Here is a 19,616-nt window from a genome sequence, read left to right on the forward strand (position 1 = left end):
CCCCACCCACACATTGCTAGAGACATCTTGTGGGCAGCAATAATTTTATTTAAGGCAGTGGAACACCAAGGCTTAAGCAGAAGCCAGCCAATCCTTCCTGTGTTTACAGCAGCTCTCCAGAGCACTGGGGACGGAGTTTTCTCATATGCCCAAAAAAAAGACAGTTACCTGAGCAATATTTCCTGAGCTGGCACCCTGAAAAAAGATCCAGTATAGACAATCAGTCCCATTACAATGGGCCACAACTGCAATGCAATACAACAGAATAACAGTAGCACAGTTCTGGCTTCTGTATTTGAGGAAAAAAGGCTACAAAAAAAAAAAAGCTCCTGTTTGCACCCTCTGAAGGTTAGATGTGAATCCTCTCCTCTTTCACCCAAGTAATATTCATTATATGGACAGCACTATACGAAAAGCCAGCCAGCCACAGAAGATCAGGAGCATTAAAGAGCTTACCTTCCTTCATCTTCACAAAGTACATACAGTGCACTCAAACATCATGTCTGCAACAGAGCAATCTCAGTGGGGTGAGGTATAGCAATGGCAACACGAGAGGAGGGTGAAACTGCTCCTGCATTACAATGCAGTCTGGTCAGCCAAAGAGATTTACATGTGGCCTTCTTTTCCCCATAGGTCAAAGGCATTTTCTCAGGAAGAAGAGAATGGGGGAAAGGGGACTACTCACATTAAAGCTTTTCCAGAGAAATTTAACTGGCACGCATTCCTCAATTCAACATCCAGGTCCACATGCTAGTATATAACATGATGTTCTCCGAGGCCCATGACAGGTAAACCAGCAAGCTGGGCAAGTTTGTCCAGTGCTGTTCTCAATACATCTGAGTTAGACCATATATGAACTGCTAAGAGGCAAAAAAAATCACTCCTAGGATAAAAGCTCCAATAGCTGATAAGGTGCTCTTAGAAACACTTTGCCTTTGGAATCCAGTTTAATCATCAGTGGCTTCCCTGCTTCTAGGCTATTGCAGCAGTAGATTTGGTTTTACTTTAATCACATTAATTCTCATTATCTGTTTAATTTGCTACCAACTCAACCATCTTTACTTTATGATTGCTATGAGCCAGAGACACAAGAGTGTAGTAAGAAAAATCTGTTAGAAGATGCTTCCCACCAGTGTGAAAAGGAGGTCTTGTCCAAGATGGGCAACATAACAAGCTACTTGACCCTGAAACTTGAAGTAAAACTTAGGAAAAAAAATTTAAAATCACAACTATTTCTAGTTGCAAAAGATTTCTGCAATATTTTTCTGCAGCTGACAGCACCTCTAGGAATTCAGGATTTACTTTCTTGATTCTTAAACACTATAGCCATTGCCAGAACATCTGCACACAGAATTAAATCATTGAAGATGACTGTTTTTTACTCCTGCAAATGCAAATCTGACTATGTAAGACACTTGCTTCTTGAATCCTACAGAAATGAACACTTTTCCTTACTCTTTTTCTCCTGGGTTGCCCTCATTGTAATAAAATCTGAAAGGAAAGGAGTGAGCATTTTTCTAAAGGAGAAGGTAATATGATTAAGCCATTTCCGTAAAACTAAAACCAACTTTTTCTTTCACAGGAACAGTTTCCAGGTCTTCTCAGAAGATCTGGATATTTTCCATGGCATAAACCATGCTTCACCAAACTTTTGCCCCTAAATTCCACCATATTATGGCGCTCTTAACTCTTCATACAAAGTTAAGTCTCTGTGTCTCTCTTTTTTGTTCTAAGGAGGTATTCTCTCTCTTCTTAGTTTTATTTGTGAACCATTCCCCAGCTGTTTATGTCCTTTTGCATTTATACAAGTGTATTCCAATATAGACCACCTCAATTTTTTTACTTCTTAAACAAATGTCTTCCAAGTTTCACATAAAAGCAAGTAAGCAACATAATTTTTAGACTTTCCAATGATAAATAATATTAATAAAGACAAAATAAAATTAGTATTATCAACTATTTAATGGCAATGTATAGTTCAAAGTAACTGCAGCCTAAATAGTTACTCCTATTTTTATTATCCTCTTTAAATAATTTTTTTTAATTGTTACTTCAGTTTTCTCTCTCATGCCATGAGCCATTTTGGCAACAAAAAATTTGGCAATAAAATCTACATGATAGTACAAATAATTATCAAGCAGTAAATGCTTAGAGAAAAACAACCCCACACTTCGTATTTCCTATTCCAGTAGAGCTATAAATTATAGCACTTAAAGAGTCTGAGGCTAACGTAAGGATTTGAAACACCCATAATTTAAATTGTCTCAGTTTAAATCAACTCACTTGATGACACAACTTTCAACACTTTTTCTGACCCCAAGGAGGAATAGTGTCTTCCTAGCAGATCACTCAGGCTTTACTCAAGCAAGTGCCACAACACACCTTGTTTCTGTTGGTAACTAGTTAGCTTCTTCTGTCTTCTGACCAAATATAACATCTTTTTTGCATGCATTGTCAAGCATAACAAGGTTGTAATGTTACTGTCTTGTTCAAGTCATGAAAAAAATGGATAATCTAAAAATATTGAAAGTTTCGGGTACAGCTCCTCTAGATACATCACTGGCAGGTCATAACTGAATTTCTACCTCATGATGGCTGATGGTGCTTTTCAGACACATGGGCATGACCAGAAACACCTCAGTGAGCATGCAGAGCTCTGAGGGGAACATCTGAATACAAAAGTCCTACTTGATACCAGTAAGCACTTCATCTCCCTGGGCAAGAGCTATTACTGTAATTTCCACTCTTCTCAGTGATGACAAAATACCTTGATGAAAGTCTAAATGTGAACAAGATAAGCATTACACTTCAGTGACTTTAACGTTCCAACAGGAGAATCTTATAACCCATCAACTAATGTCAACTTTATTACACTGAGAAGTTAGCACTATAATAATGACCCCAAAATATTTCTCATCTTCAAGCTAAAAATTAGTTCTACTTTGCACTTCTCTTCCACAGAGTATCTCAGAGAAAACTGTTTTCATTTAAAAAAAGAAAAATTTTCTCTTCCCCCAAATCCTAGAGATTTCAAAAGGAGAAAATATAAAAAACTTTGTTGAAAAGTATACAGCTTTGAAGGAAAAGCATTGCTTCCTTACCATGAAAAAAATAAGTGAATTGTTATTACCTAAAAGCACAAATTAGATAAATAGCCTAACAACAGATTAATTAGACAAAAATTGTATTTTTCAGTTGTATTGTCTTCCAGTATTATTTATTTTTTTTAATTAATCTTTCCTTTTGGCTGAAACCTATACCACAGCACAGGCTGACAAAAAATTAAGTGGAATCAAGCGGTACTTAGGGCTCATTATACCCTGATTTTAAAATATTTGTTTCAAATTCTATTACAGTCCATAAATTTTAATGTCATAATGTATATACATCTGAGCAATAACAAAATGCACACAAAGAAGAGGGCTGACACAAAAACCCACTTTTCATGAAGCCGACAGAATTTTGACCCCCAATCTGTGATTTGTTGAAATCAACGAGGAAGAAAAAATCCATGCTACTCCAAAGAAGAAAATCAAATTACTCCAGAAGACTTACTTTCAAAACCCTTCTGGGTTGTTTGTTTTGTTGGCCTTTTTTAGTATCTACCACTCCAGAGTTTAAGCCCCAAATTTTAGTAGAAGGTGGTGAGCTGACCACAAATATTAAGATTAAAAGAATGCTGAAAGTTTGAATTCAAAGTAGCGAAAGCCGAAACACCACAGGGCTTTGTAAGTTAGGTCAGAAGGTTGAGCAGCTGTTCAGACTGGATGTCAGTCAAGTTTTCAGCATATTTCATAATGTGTTGTATATGCAACCAATATGTTCCTACTATGTCACTTCATTAAAAGTGAAAGAAGGGGGAAGCAGCAATGGAGAAAAGATAGGAACTTTAACTGAGCACCTGATGTCCTTGCACATCTGCGAACAGCAATATAGGTCCCAAATATAATATAATGTGATATAGTAGAAAGCAATATTATGTCCCCAAAGTAGGAGCAAAATAGTTAAGCATGCCAAGTAGCTGCCTCTAAAGCTGTCCAAAGATTTCCATCAGGAGACAGGCTAGAATGCAGCTATGACCTGAAAGTGTATCTCATCAGAAATCAAAGTGGAGGAACTAGAGAAAGTCCTCCTGCTGAGTCCAGACTCAGCAATTAACTGATATAATATCAAGATGTCTCTTCTGTGGTTGCAAGAAGCCAACCCCTCTCCTGGGGTAAGTTGCTGTGATTCACAGTGTTTCTAGGACTGTATCTCCACAATGCTTCTTCATTGGAAATGCAGTTTATGCGAGGCACAGACAACAGAACCAGAGGACAGAAAACTGCAGGAGGATTTTGCTTACCGCTGCAATGACATGTACTTTTTCAGTGATGTCTAGTGATAGGACAAGGGGCAATGGGTGCAAACTGGAACATAGGAGGTTCCATGTAAACATCAAAGAAAACTTCTTTACTATGAGAGTGACAGAGCCCTGGAACAGGCTTCACAGGGAGGTTGTGGAGTCTCCTTCCCTGGAGATACTCAAAACCCACGTGGACACATTCCTGTGTGATGTGCTCTAGGTGATCCTGCTCTGGCAGGGGGGTTGGACCAGATGATCTTTCAAGGTCCCTTCCAACCCCTAACATTCTGTGATTCTGTGTACTCAACGACACTTTAGAGTACAGCTTCAATCTTAATCTCAGCAGGAGGAAATGTGCTTTAAATGCACTGGCAGCGTACTTGGGTGCAACCCACATGGCTCCAGACACACAAGACAAAAATGACTCCTCGAAAGAATCCCTCCAGTGCCCTAAATTGCTAGTACATCATCATCATCAGTAATTTGTTTCCCCACTCCACCCCCCTTCCCTTCCCTCCTAATTTTCTATTTTGTTCTTAAATGAAGAGATGTTCAACAACAAATGTAGGAAGTTCTGCTCCCTATATACTACAAATATCTGCACATTGTTGCTTTCTGAGAAAATCTTACTGAGATAATTTCCATTATTCTTGCACTTCATGAGATCCACAGAAGTTGTATAAAGACTGCACTAGGGAGCTACAGAAAGCTCAGACACTGTGTGTTGGCTGAGACATACTAACTACAGAAGAGATTTAAACTAAACTGAATTGCTTAGCAGTTGCATTTGCTTAGATCAAGATAAAATAAGGACAATTAATATGACTCAGCTAGTACGGTATTTTCTTGTACTCAGAAGCCGTTCCTGGAAGAAGCTGATAGTCTTGGATGCACAGAAGAATAAGAGCATGAGTTCTCCTGAGACCTTGCAAGAATGAATGAGGATAATAAAGCAGCTACACAATGTAAAGTTACCTACAGCATTACCACCCAAAATATTGTTAAAGTAGCTTTTCTGAAGGATTAGGAATAGGGATTACGGTATGGATTTTTTTTTCATTATAATCTACCGTGTGTCAGGTGCTGTAGGAACACAGAAGGAAAGAGAAGGCAACTCTGCTCCTAGCAGCTTCCACTTCAAGACGGAATACAACAGGAGGATGCAGACAGGAATCAGGTGGGAATTCAAGATAACAGCAAGAGAAGAGTCATCAGGATCATATGTTGGGTTTCAACTTGCCTGAGGACAGATATTGTCAAGGGTTGTTAGTGTCGTAGCAAGTGGCTTTGAAAAAAAATTAGATAAAATATTTTCAAATGTTTGCAAAACTGAGAGGGATCCCAAGGAGGGAGGGATTCCAGGGAGTTCAAAGTAAGAGTTAAGGCTCAGCAGTTTGATGGTGCCCAGAAGTGTAAATAAATAGTCTAGGAGATTCAGCAAAGGAGAGTGAGAAAATTATCCTTGCAGTGAGTTTCTCAATTGGTATGAGGTGGTGAAATTATTTTTATCAAAGCCAGAGGAGATTTCAGTTAATGTGACGTGAGATAATGACAACTTGCATGACAGTTTATTTCTGTACATGGAGAGTGAATACATTTGAAAGTGTGTGCGAGATTTCAACATAACTTGGAAATTAGGACCTAGAGAATTGAAGAAGGCACTGAAACCGTAATGTCAATGTTCACAATGAGCAAGGATGATTTAGGAAAGGTGAAAGTTGACCATGCTGGATCCAACTAAAGGCTGAGACATGACATATCAGAGAGACAGGCCGAACTCTACATTTGGTAAAAAACCCAAAAAAACCACCAAAAAAACAAACCACAACACCCAAAAAACCCCAACTCTGCTATAGGAGTAGTTCTGCCCTTCATAGGAGGAGAAGCTATGCTGATGAATGTGAATAAATTCCTTGAGGTCCCTTCCAACCTGGTATTCTCTGATTCTATGAATAGCATTATTTGGGCATAAGGTGCAGAGGATCAGAGGAGAGGATCTTTTAGTTTACCATAAACATTATTTGGGGTATGCCAGGACGTTCTAAAAGGCAATTTGTATGTCTGCTTCAGAAAAGCAGACAGGATAACAGATGGTAAGGTTGTAAGAAGAGATTTTCAGATAAAATCAAAAGTAAGTACCAGGAAATAATGACAGCAGAGAACACAGGGTTTTGTTGGTTGATTATATTTAATAGAAGAAATAAAAAGCAAACTTGCTGAAAATAGGGTGAAACACTAAAGAAGGTTCTGAGGAAAAGCAAAGTAAGGAAGTTAAAGAAAGATGAGTTGTATCCACATGAGGAAGCCATATCTGCGGAAGAGGTAGTAGGCGAGACAAGGCCATGTTATTATGTTGATTTTCCCCTCCCACCCTTGGAAGCAGTCGGCAAGACCTGTTTGGAGAGAAAGGAGGCAAGAACATGGGGACAGCTGAAAGTGTATGCACAGAGGAAGCATGACTCAGCTGAGCCAGAGCCAGAGGTTAGAGCGAAAGGACAGACACACTAAGTGTGGCAGAAGAACTCAGTCTGTTCACAGCACTTATGCCAGAGATGCCCCACAGCAAAAGCAAAAGGAGCAGACAGTGGAGGGCAGCCAGCCTGTAACTTGATGATGGGAGAGAGAAGTGAACAATTAGAGGGTAGAGGAGACTGCAGAAGGGACATATTTTTAGAAATGTGTGTCACTAAGGCGTAAACAGTGCACACGTAAGCACTTTGATGAGCTATGCCTTTAACTGCATGTATTGCTTTCAGAAAAATCCTTAAGAGACCAAAATGTGGCTCTGCTTCAGCTGAGAAGGGAAATGAGATGCAAAAAGGCATAATAGGTATAGTTTCACATGCAACATTACCTCAGTGCCCATCTCCATGTTTAGAGATTGTGCAACTACTTTCAGCATGATTTCATTAGCAATTAGTGATGTATCAGGCAGGACACTTTCTCCAGGCTCATAAATCATATTAGCTACATTGGTCCATAAATAGTACTAGGTGGTTTAGCAGGTGGTCGAGTGATCCCTTAAAGACAGTTTCATGCACAAAACAGATAATCTATTCAATATGTCATTTGGTAACATAGCCCTCTCTCTGGGTTACTGCTTCTACCTCAAGATCCAACAACTGAGAATCTGCTAGGACCTCCACATAATAAGATGATTAGCAGCATGCTACACATCCATACCAATTAATCAAGCAAGTGCACAATACTGTTGTCTGTCCAGCAACCTACCACTGTGCCTTTATCCAAGCCAATATTCATTCTAGTTACACAGAAGCAAGTCACTATTAATTTCATTAGCTCATGTGGCAGTGTGGAAGGGATGAGTTTGAGGGACAAGAGGAAATGTCTAGAATTAACAAAGACAAAAGAGAACATCTTAACAACTTGTGTAGCCCACAGTGGCTCAATGCCTTCCTCAGTCACCTTGCAGGGACTGCACAGAGGCTGGTGGAGAGCATGCTGTGCTGAGCATGCAGCATTCAGCTGCTGCACCCACTCAGGGAAACAAACGCAAAAAAAAAAAGTGAGATGCAAATGCTGCTCTCTGGCCACTGGACAGCCCTGCAAGAAATCAGTCTCCCAGTATGCATGGAGTCAACTACCGAGCAGCTTGCACAAAAAGTTCACGTGAACATTAGCAGCTGTTGTCATTTATAGAGTGAAACGGAGCTTTCCATCACTCTGTTTCCTCCTGGCTCTGGTACAGATGCTGTCATGAACCATGCTTTTGTGGACTGTATACATTTTAATGTGCCTTTTCCCCTTGCCCACCTACAAAACCAGTATGCCTTTTCAATGAAAAGCAGGTGTTGGAACACAGTGTGAGAGGACCCACTCTCTCTGCTTCAGGGAGCAGACCTCTCTCTCAGGGACAGTGATGAGGCAGCTCACTGGGCAAACCCGAAGTGTTGCAGCCTTTGAAAGCAGAGAGCTTCAGCACCCCTGACCTGACACATGCAGCCTCCCCCACACCACCAGACTGATTAAGTCATGTGCAGCTCTGTCATCAGTGTAAATGCCAAGAGAGGGGCATGGTGAGACTCTCTCCTTCCTGGAGATGCACTCTTTACCTCTAGCAAGTGTAAAAATTTCACCATGGGGGAAGGTACAGAAATGCCATTTCATGAGAAGGTACCCAACTGTCTCTCTCTCTTTTACAAATTGTGACAGACTGTTAAACGCTGGCATAACTGGTAACCAGGGAAATCCTGCTGAACTGAACTACGGTTCATGAGCAGGGATAGTAAACCTTCCAAGAACTCCAATTATTATAATTGACCCCAATAAATATATGTATTACCCTGCAATCCAAAAAAAAGGACCTGTGGGAAGCAACTGGGTAACTGAATGATTAAACAAGCTGTTAATCTCAGCTTTCTCCAGAGGCACATTTTGCTGAGGAAAACTTGAGGCCAGAGATGCCATCATAGCTTTGAGTTTTCTGCTTCAGCGCAAAGGACAGCAGATTTTATTTCCAGCTGTCCTTTTGTTCATGGTATGGGTAAGCCTATTCACACAGTAGTTTTGCTATGTCTTGAATCACACCTTCTCTTGTCTATGAGGAAAATACTAAAATTAATGAGTTCTAAAATTTTTTTCACATTAAAACCAAATCAATCTACTCAGTGTTGTCACCACAACACATTACATTCTACCCGCATATTGTAGCTTAAATACTCTTTACATTTTTCTCTATGAATCTAAGATCAATAAATTAATTCCTTCCATTTCCATATCACACAAAAATCTTCACAAATATCTGATTTACACGAAACAGTCATGACTAAACTGTCACCCTGTCATTTCACACATCGTAACTGAATGAAACTTGCACAAAATAGGAATCATTCACATACATACTGCCACTTGTCCTCACTCCACAAACCCCATTATTTCTAATGTTTTTGTTATTTTTACATAATCCATTTGCATTTTTAAGCAAAATAGGGAAGGGGGAAAAAAGAATAATAAATTTTTTTTATACAGCCCTTTAAAAAAGGTTAACTACAGGCCAGCGTGCATTTCCTTAATTGTACCAAATAACAGTAATTTCTCACCAACTAAAAACATTTATAAAAAAAAATAATCTATGTTATTAGACAGACACAACTAACATTTGTCACTTAAGGGGAAAGAAAGAAGCCACAATTCTTACCAGCAAGGAATTCTGATGAAGAGCCACACTTGTCCTGTCAACTCCCTCATCTTACAAAGCAGAGAGGAAACTCTTGCAGAAATTAGTTGCAATGCTGAAATTGCCCAAGAGGAAACTGATGACTCTTTTACAAGTCATTACCATGCAAACCATAAACCAGGCATCAAAACAAGTGCTAAAAGCCATGCCTGCCAGAACTATTAATTCTAGGACCAAGGTAGGTGGAAATGGGGTAGGGGACAGAACAAATTTTCCCAGATAGGTAGTTCTTTATTTTTTTTTTATTTCACAAATGGAAATTAGTTTAAAAGTTATGTTATCAAATACTTCTGAGAAAAGGCTTGGAGTGCATCCTTGGAGAAATAAGATGAATATTCTAGGTGCCCTGTAACAAATCTCACTATCCAAGCCTCGGCATAGTCCCTGTTGCTAACTCATTCCCCACAGCACCCCTTCAGCCTCAGTTTCCCAGAAGTCTTCCAGGGTCCAACTCCAACCCCGAGGTGTGGGAGAGCTGAGGGCAACCCTGACCCCAGCCATGCTGAGGCTGGGAAGCCCTCAGGACAAAAGGAAGTATGGGACATGACAAGCTATGGGTTTGTTTTTTCTGGGTCACTTGCAAGGTGTGTCCCAGGAAACACCATCCAGGCAAGGACAGGGCTAACAGCAAGGTCAGCAGAAGAGCACATGCGTCTAGTAGTTTCAAATCAACAATCTTTATTTCTCATTTTTTCTTCTATTACTACAAGATGCAATGGCAAGCCAGAACTAATAGCCCCATTAAAAATGAGACAGACACTTTTATAATTTACATTTTCAATAGGCTTAGAGAAGAACAAGAAATAAAAATCAGGAACTTGTAGATTTGGGTACTTTCCTGGTTTGTGTATCCAACAGTTTCAGCCACAGCTATGTGGACTTCAAGAACAAATAAAAATCTAACTCTAGCACAAATACCTAAATAATTTCTATTTCTTGCTTCACACCTCTCTGCTTATTTCACATATCACATTAGCCCTGAAAAGACAGAGCATGTGCTCTGTCAAATCTCATCCTTCTTCAAAGTGATAAACATTGCTAAAAATAAGGTAGATCGTTGCTTACTTGGGAGAAAATGTTTCCCGTTTGACTCTCTGGAATATTACAGACCAGCTTCTTCACAGCAGGACAGAGGAGGCTTGCTGCTGTCTAGGGATCTGCTCTGTCTCCTCAGACCTCTCCCCCTTGTGACAGGGAAATTGCAAGGTTCAAAGGCAGGTAAAGGAGACATCCATAGATCTGAATGTTTTACTATTCATGATACTGAAATTACAGTGCCACCTGTAGGACACCCAGAAGAAGTTTAATTTGAGCCTTGCTAATGCCACGAATGCCAATTGTTATAATTACAAGGCTTTCTAGTAGTCTTGGCAGAAGCATAAGGACACAGAAAACAGATGACTCACATCAGCCTATGGCAAGTGACTTGAAAGCCTTGTTCATACTGAGCTACATACATTGTTTTAAGTATCTCAATGCACCCAGAAGGTATTTTGCTATGAAAATTCATCTTTTGTGGCAGGGGGATATACCATTGCAATGTACTTATAGCCCATACACCTCAAAGTTGGTACTTTAAGGTGGGGTAGAACTGTCACATCCTCAGCTGCTTCTATCCAAGACAAAGATCATCCTCAAACAGATGAATCTGAAGAAAGATTTCCATAAGGATGCCCTTTTTTTTTCTTTTAAAATTAACTTGTTAACCTGTTGACTATGCAACTCAATGCATCACTCTTCAGTGACTGGTATTTGTACTGCATGCATGTGGTACTTTGCATCATTGTTGGGAAGCACCCATATGCTCATATGTCCTTCAGAATATACTAATAAACTTACTTCATATTGTTTTCTCTTCCTCCCCACCCCCTGACCAGCAGAGTAGCTTTCCACTTTGCCAACCTATAGCTAAGGTGACATCTGTAAAAAATTCTCTCCAATGTATCATTTGAAGATACACTGTAAGGAAAAGCTATGTATACGCACCTTTGTTGTTAAGTTTCCATTAATAACATTTGAGGTGCAAAATACTCAACTGATTACCTTAATAGGTCTGCTGATGCAAACAAACTTAAAAGTGGAGGTATAAAACATGTTCAATGGCAGCTTCTGCTTAATGTTCAGCTGCAGTCAGAAAAAAAACAAAATGTTCAGACAAATGAGGAAGGGAATAATATAATGGCTTTAAGTACGTTTTGGTTTAAATCAATGGCTTTTGCAGAATATTATGTAAAATAACCAATCAACAAACAATATAAAGAATTCTGTAAGACTAAATAGGAAAGAGTGAAAAGAATGATCAAGAATTGCCAGGAAAAGAAAGCTCTTGTAGGAAGATGGATTTTAATGAAAACAATGCTTTGTAATGTGGCATAACTGATAAGGGATTCAACATAAATATTTAAAATTATGAATAATATAGGGAAAACACAACTCTTTCTCAGCTATATAAAGCTAAAGGGGAAGGAACAAACAACTGAAGATGGTAAACAAAATGGACAGAAGGAAGTGAGCTTAAGCACAGTATTTGGAACTCGCTGCTGCAGTGAACTAAGTCTGGAAGTTGGTGCAGAATTGAATATATTACTCTGTGAAGCTGAGCAAATAGTGATTCACTGTGCAAAGAGAGCAGTAAATGAGGTAATTTCCAGGAAAATTAGGTTGAAATATACATGGTAGATTTCACAGCATAAGAAAATTATTATCTGAGCTTTACTAGCTTCTTAAGGCCACAACAGTGAAAAGAGTAAGAGACCTTCACTAACTTTTGAGGTAGGTGCTGCACATCACAGGGATAAAAATTTCAATAGGATAAGTGATACAAAGAGTTAAAAAAAAATGCATAAAATTGTGCAAATATATGCTGTAGAAATCACTAGGCTTCTATCCAGGGAAGCAGAGGAGGCTGGAGCAGAAGAGAGATTTCTGAAGAGACTTCAGAAGTCCTTGACAGCTTGCCAACACAGCTACAATGAAACAAGAAAACTTGAGGTGGGGGAAAAAAAAAAAAAAAAAGGAATTCACAATTCCAATTTATCTAGCAAGCTCCTAAGAGGAATGAAAAAGATTGAGGAAGCAGAATAACCAAAATTGTATGTACCAGGAACATGAAGGCAGCTCAGAGAGATGCGAAGAGTAAAGCTTGGTGAAAGCAGGCAGGTTAAATTACTTTTCCATTGTGCTCCTACATCAGATTTCAAATCCATTGGATTTGGGTATTGTGCAGGGGAATATACATCTGTCTGGTTGAAAATTCATGACATAGCTTCTATATTCTCACTGAGCAGCAGTCACCATGGGCATCAGTAAAAAAATGACTAATTTGGCAGCTTATTTGCAATGGAATCCCATTAGACACTGCACCTTTTTTATTCAAAAATTTTCTGTGTACGTTCCTTGCCAGACAAGAAAGTAAGGTACCATTTGAGCCTTTCTTTCCCTGTTCAGCTAACAGAGTAACCAATGAATGTACCAAAAGGTATGGGAAAGCCACTGAAAGCAGCTTACATATGCAACTTACATAGAAACCCTATTGGTTGCATGACTTCTGCCACAGGCTGCAGAGACCACAAGTGGGATGAGATGAGTCTCTGTCAACCAGTATGATTCACATTTGCCGTGCCCATCTGTTACATGCAAACCAGTTACCACTGGCACTTAGCATTTATGATTGAAAGTTACAAACTCCCACTACCATAAAATTTTCCTTCTAAGCAGTAAAGATGTTCCAGCTTCCTGTGTGAGGTTTCTTTTCTATTTTAAGTTGTTTCACAGAATGAATTGAGCTTGAAACTGAAAGCAGTAACCAGCCCTTGAACACTCCAATGTTGAGAGACCAGTGGGGTTTTATATGCATCACTTCAGTTTTGTATTTCTCTGCCTCTCACATGAAGCCAACCTCACAGGACCATTATTTGCAAAATCAAAGGAGAGGAAATCAGCCGTGCTTTTACCTCTACCACTTGGCTAAATCCCAGTGTGAGACTTTGAGAATAAGGTGCTGAGACACAACATCAGCCTGGCAGCCTTTGGGCAGGGAATGAGGTTTGGAGGTTACAGCTGTAATTCACACTTGGCTTTGAACTGACCACTTCCATAGCTTAACCTCTACACTTCTAAAGGAGGTACATGGTAATAGAGGAATGCTACAAAAAGCTGCTAATTGATACCTCTAAACATTTGGAGTTCCTGAGATTAAATGTTTAGCCGGACAGCAGTATATTAGCTATCTAATCAGAATTAGCATTATCAGAAAACAAATAGTTGCCAAAGTTTAATATTAGACACTAGTTTTATTGCAGCACTACACTAATCAAGGAGTTTAACATGTATACAGAGCTCTATATCCTACTCTTTACTTCAAAGATATTTCTTGCACAACTTTATGTCACTATTTTCCTTTCATCTCTGAAGAAAAATCAAACCAGCAGCATTTCCAGTCATATTAAGCCCACTGCTGCTTGCTGTGGCTGTATGCGTTCAAAATGCATGAATCTGCCAGGGAGCCCACAACACATTCCCACTGTAAATAGACACGTGGACAATTTCATCACTAATCCTGTGACAGAAAGTGAGTGTTCCAGATATACTGGGAGTGTGGTGGGCTTGCAAGAAGGCCAGCAGCATCCTGGCATATATTGATTTGAGCATAGCCTGGTGATCAAGGGACACAATTATCCCATTTTGCTTGGTCTGAACCACATCCAAATCCTGTATGCAGTTCAGAACCCCTCCTTTATAGGAGGGATGGTTACAGACTGGAAACAATCTCAGCAGGGAACAGCATCATGACTGAAGCTAGAGCACTCATGCTGCAAGGAGAAGCTGAGGGACTAAAACATTTCCACCTTGGAGAAGGGACAGCTTCAGGGGCCATCTAACAGCAGCTCTCTACCATTTATGAAGGGGGTCAGCAAGGTGATGGAGATCAGCTCTTCCAAGTGGATCACGGCAAAAGGATGAGACACAACAAGCAGAGTTCTAACTAGATATAAAGAAAACCTCTTTCCCCATCAGGACACTGGAACCAGTGGCCCAGAGTGGTTGTGCAATCTCTGTCCTTGGAAGGTTTTCAAGACTTGACAGGATAAAGCCCTGAGCAAGATGGTCTAAGGTCACAGCTGAGCCTGCTGTGAGCAGGAGGTTGGACTGAGACATCCTGCACTCCTCTCCAGACTGGGTGGTGCAATAAGTCTGTTATTACCTGTTAGATCCAAAACTACCTCTGACTAGCCATCCAAAAACCTGTAGCAAAGATATTAAAAGGTCTTCCCAAAAGCAGAAAGATGCATATATTTTTAAAAAGTGGGATATGTATAAATACAAAGTCAAGTTTAGCAGAACCTGTGTACTTGCTCACATTTGCAAAAAATCTATGCTAAAATCCAGCCACAAAATAATAATCTGACATTCCACACCTTCAAAAATATCATAGAAACATACAAACACAGAATGATTTGAGTTGGAAGGGACCTTAAAGTTCATCTAGCTTTGGCCCTCATGCTTAGGCAGAGACACCTCCCACTACATCAGGTTGCTCAGAGCTGCATCCAACCTGGCCTTGAACACTTCCAGGGATGGGGCTTCCACAGCTTCCCTGGGCAACCTGTGCCAGTGTCTCACCACCCTCACACTAAAGAATTTCTTCCTAATATCTAGTGTAAATCTACCCTATTTCAGCTTAAAACTATTATCCCTCATACTATCAATACAAACCCTTGTAAAAAGTCCCTCCCCAGCTTTCCTGTAGGCCCCTTTAGGTACTGGAAGGCTGCTATGAGGTCTCCAGGAAGCCTTCTCTTCTCCAGGCTGAACAACACCAACTCTCTCAGCCTGTCTTCATAGGAGAAGTGCTCCAGGTCTTGGAACATCTTCATGGCCCTCTTCTGGACTTTCCCCAGGAACTCCATGTACTTCTTATGTTGGGTGCTCCAGAACCAGTCACAGTACCCCAGGTGGGGTCCCACAAGAGCTGAGTAAAGAGACAGAATCACCTTCCTTGACCTGCTGGCCACGCTTCCTTTGATGCAGCCTGGGACAAGGTTGGTTTTCTGGGCTGCAAGCACACGTTGATGGCTCATTGTCCCCCATCACCCTCAAGTTCTTCTCATCTGAACTGTTTTCAAACCATTCTGTACCCAAACTGCATTTGTGCTTGGGATTGCCCTGAACCAGGTGCAGAACCATATACTTGGCCTGGTTGGACTTCATGCAGTTTGCATCAGACCTCAGTCATCAGCAAACTTGCAGAGGTTGCCCTCAATGCCACTGTCCATGTCACCGACAGAGATGTTAAATAGGACCAGTCTGAGTACTGACCCTGGGGAAACACCACTCATCACTGGTCTCCATCTGGACATCAAGCCGTTGATCACCACTCTTGGAGTGCAACCATCCAGCTAGTTTCTTCCCCAATGAGTGGTCCATCCATTGAATCTGTATCGTTCCAGTTTTGATACCAGGATGTCATGTAGAACAGTGTTGAAGGCTTTGCACAGGTCCAGGTAGATGACATTACTTGCTCTTCTTTTGCCCACCAATGCTGTGACTCCATTGTAGAAGGCCACCACATTAATCAGGCAGGATTTGCCCTTGGTGAAGCTGTGTTGGCTATCACCAGTCATACCCTTGTTTTCCATGAGCCTTAGCAAAATCTTCAGCAGGATCTGCTCCATGATCTTGCCAGGAGTTTTCTTTTCTCACTAAGTCAACACATTGTTCTATTTCATTCATACATTTCAGCTGTTCTGACAAGTGATCCAGCTTATTTTTAAAGTATGTTTTTTTTATGCTATCCCAAACACGAGGTCATTTTGCCAAAGCAGATGTCAAAAAGTAAAAAAAGAGCTAAAAAGAAAAAAAAAAAGGCTAAAAAGAAAAAAAGCTAAAATGGAAAAAAAAAAAAAACTAAAAAAGGAAAAAAAGCTAAAAAGGAAAAAACCCCACTAGTATATTGGTTCAAAATGGAAATATTTAAAAGTGTTTGAAAGTCTTCCGGGAAAAAAAAAAAAAAAGTTTTTCGCACATCTCAAAAGTTTTTTTTCAAACAACTCTAGAGTCCTGCTCTAAGCTTGCTAAGGGTAGCCCACCTGCTTACTTGTTAAGAACACAAAAAAGGGATGTCCCATTCCAGCTGTAAGATAAGTAGGCAAAAACACCAGTGCAGCCATTGACTTGTGTCATCAAGTTCAATAATTCATCAATAAATTTCCATCACTTCGTAAGCTGAAAGTGGCTCAATCATACTTTATGGTCATGTGTTCTACATTTAATTCAAATACTGTCATGATACAGCCACCTGAAATGCAGAGCTTAATCACTGTCTTAAAAAATCTTTAACTTGCAAAAGGCCATTATTTGAAACATTGGTAAGAAAAGGTCGAAAAACTGTGATCCTTTTGTTTCCACCATCTATTCATCAAGTCATGGCTTTTTAAATGATACTATCATTAGGCATATACACATAATCTGTATTCATTTGGATTAATTTAGTTTCCCTAAATCAAATTCCCTCCCAGTTTATTTCCTTTGTGCTGAGGGAAGCTGACTGCTGAGCCCTCACCCCTCCAAGAAGCAAAGGGGATCATGTAGCAATACCAATACGTTCACCAGGAAGCGCACCAGCCTTGGCTGCTTGTTTGTCTTTTCTCATCAACATTTTCTGCTGAGGTTGCAAAGCCTTCATGATTGCTACTTCCTCTTTCTTTCTTCCTCCCCCATAGTGTTCATCCTCAGCACAACAACAGTACTACCAGGATGAGGAGGGTAAAGGATGCTCACCAGTCACTCTTGCTGCCCAGCTATGTTTTTTTCCCTTCCTCCATTCTCCCAGATTATTTGCCTTTTTTTTTATCTTCAACAGTCAGTCATAACAAGGTGAGAGAAGAAAATAAAAGCCTTTTGTGATACAGCTCAGTAAACATTTGAGTTGTTGTGGTCTAATGATTAAAATCTCTCTTTGAGAGAGAAATTTGAATAGGCTCCTATGCTAGCTATGCTAGTACTTAAGCACTAGGCTTCAAGAAATGTCACTGAGACTTGCTGTTCCTTTTTTATCAAGTAATTTTTCTTCTAGGTTCACATATGCCTCAGCAAGACACTTCACCTCTGTGAGGGCTGGAGATCTACAAACATCTTACAGAAGACAGCTCACTTAAGCCCATTGCATAGAAGAGGAACGTGAAAACTTTAGGACTAGATTGTACTAGATTCTTCAGTACAAACCAAACAAAACTGTAAGAACTTGTGAGACACTTCTATCAACAGTTTTACATTGCTAATGACAGCAATTCTTTATTGAAAACTTCCCGTGCAGACACACTGAGGATATCCCACTGGTTTCTGCTTTGTCATAAGAGATCAACCAGCTCTCAGAAAAGCCTTCCAAATATTCCTTGATTAAAAAGACAGTGATATCCTTGGTATTGTCAAATCTAACTTTCAGGCTCATCACCAACTAGCAGTAATTTGTTTTCTTTTATGCTGGAGCTGACTGGTCTCTAGGTAAGCTCCCCTGAAAGCAGCAAAGTTCAAGCTATTGTAAATGAAGCAGACAGAACCCTTCTACTGCTCACCACCCCACAGCCAGCATGACTCAGTGGTATTGCCACATGCCATCCCCTGACACTTCAAGAGCAGGGCTGAGAGCTCCTCCACAGTGCTGCTACTCCTACAGAGTAGTTCCACCACTATAAAGAGCTACCAAGATACAAACAACTCATCATACAAGGCTTTGGGCATAACAGGACTTCAACAAACACTTCAAGCTCACGTACTATATTTTTAGTTCTAACAGTTCCTGTTATATAGGAATTCATTTTCTATTCAAAAAGGATTGGAAGGGGAACAAAGGTGAATGATTATGGAAAGAGTGAAAAAAGGGAAGTGGAAAGGCAAGAGAGAAGATGTAATTTTGTAAGCCAGTGGTTCAGATTCCTGCTCTCTCCAAAAGCATGCACCAGTTCTTTTCTGAAGAGTTCAAAGGATCTTTGAAACTTAGAAGAGCACTGTATCTTGTGAGAAACTCTCTGCAGCTCCCCGGGTAGCTTCTGCTTGTCAGGACACCCACCCAGTCTTCCAATTTCAGGTCTCTAAGGACCTCTACAGGTTTTGCTCAGCGTCATCCCCTTCCTGTGGAACAATCTGCTACCACAGTTGTAACCACATCTGTGACATCCCTGATGCTTCCCACAGTTAAACTAATAAGGTACCCTATGAGTGTTCTTGTCTTAGTCCTTAACAAAGCACCTCTGCCTGCCCCTGTGCCGCACCAGCCACCTCCCTGCTACCACTGAATTTTGGCCCAAATACCCAGTGCAACATTACTACCAACACTGACACAGTATGAGCAAGACACTTCCCACAGCTAGATAGTACAGCAGGACACTGCAAGTGAGGTTACAGGTGGGGCAGAAGGCTAAAAGGCCCTGTGTGAGTCTTCACAGCACCAGCAGAATCTCCAGAATTAGAACAAGCTTCCTTGGCCATCACAAGGCAATACAATGTTATTCAAGAACAAACTCACGAAGATTTCATCTCTGACACTTTCTAGAGTGCTTGGCCCAAGGCTACTACATAAAAAGAAGTATGGGTGATATGAGTGTCCCAAGGGGATGTGTGGCAGTTAAGACATGGACTCCAGGGTGAGAAGCAATGGAATAGTTTACTATGAGAAAATGCTCCCTTATAAACTTTTACAGTGGGAACTGAGAATAAGCAATCAGAGTACACAGACTGTAAACAGCACTCACACCTGCTCCTTGGCACACACACAGACCTTGGGTTCCCAGGATTTAGCCAATCACACACCAATACACCATAAACAGTGTTCTGATTTTTGTCAACATAATAGTGCTGCTCACAGCAAGCCCTGGCCCTTAGCTGGTCTCATACTGTTTTATCTACTTCTTTACAGACAGAGGAGGCCTTTTTTCTTTTCCCATGGCTATTCGTCACAGGGATGCAGACGTGAAGTACCTGTATCTTTGATAACAAGCTGAAGAATATTGATCTCAGATTTTTTTCTGAATTACATACATGGCAGTCTTGAAAAGGAAATAAAAATGGAAGTTCAGT

General features: G+C 40.3%; 1 protein-coding gene across 1 annotated transcript in view; it reads right to left on the reverse strand.

Annotated features, from left to right (window-relative positions):
- Positions 1-9,555, reverse strand: part of IPCEF1 (interaction protein for cytohesin exchange factors 1) — a 62,072-nt gene extending 52,517 nt beyond the window's left edge. The window contains exon 1 of the mRNA XM_051615800.1: positions 9,504-9,555. The gene's annotated coding sequence lies outside the window, so the exon portion shown is untranslated. The remainder of the gene's footprint in view (positions 1-9,503) is intronic.
- Positions 9,556-19,616: the final 10,061 nt, after the last annotated feature.

The sequence above is a fragment of the Apus apus genome, chromosome 3 (genome assembly GCF_020740795.1).
Source record: "Apus apus isolate bApuApu2 chromosome 3, bApuApu2.pri.cur, whole genome shotgun sequence".
Taxonomy (NCBI): Eukaryota; Metazoa; Chordata; class Aves; order Apodiformes; family Apodidae; genus Apus; species Apus apus.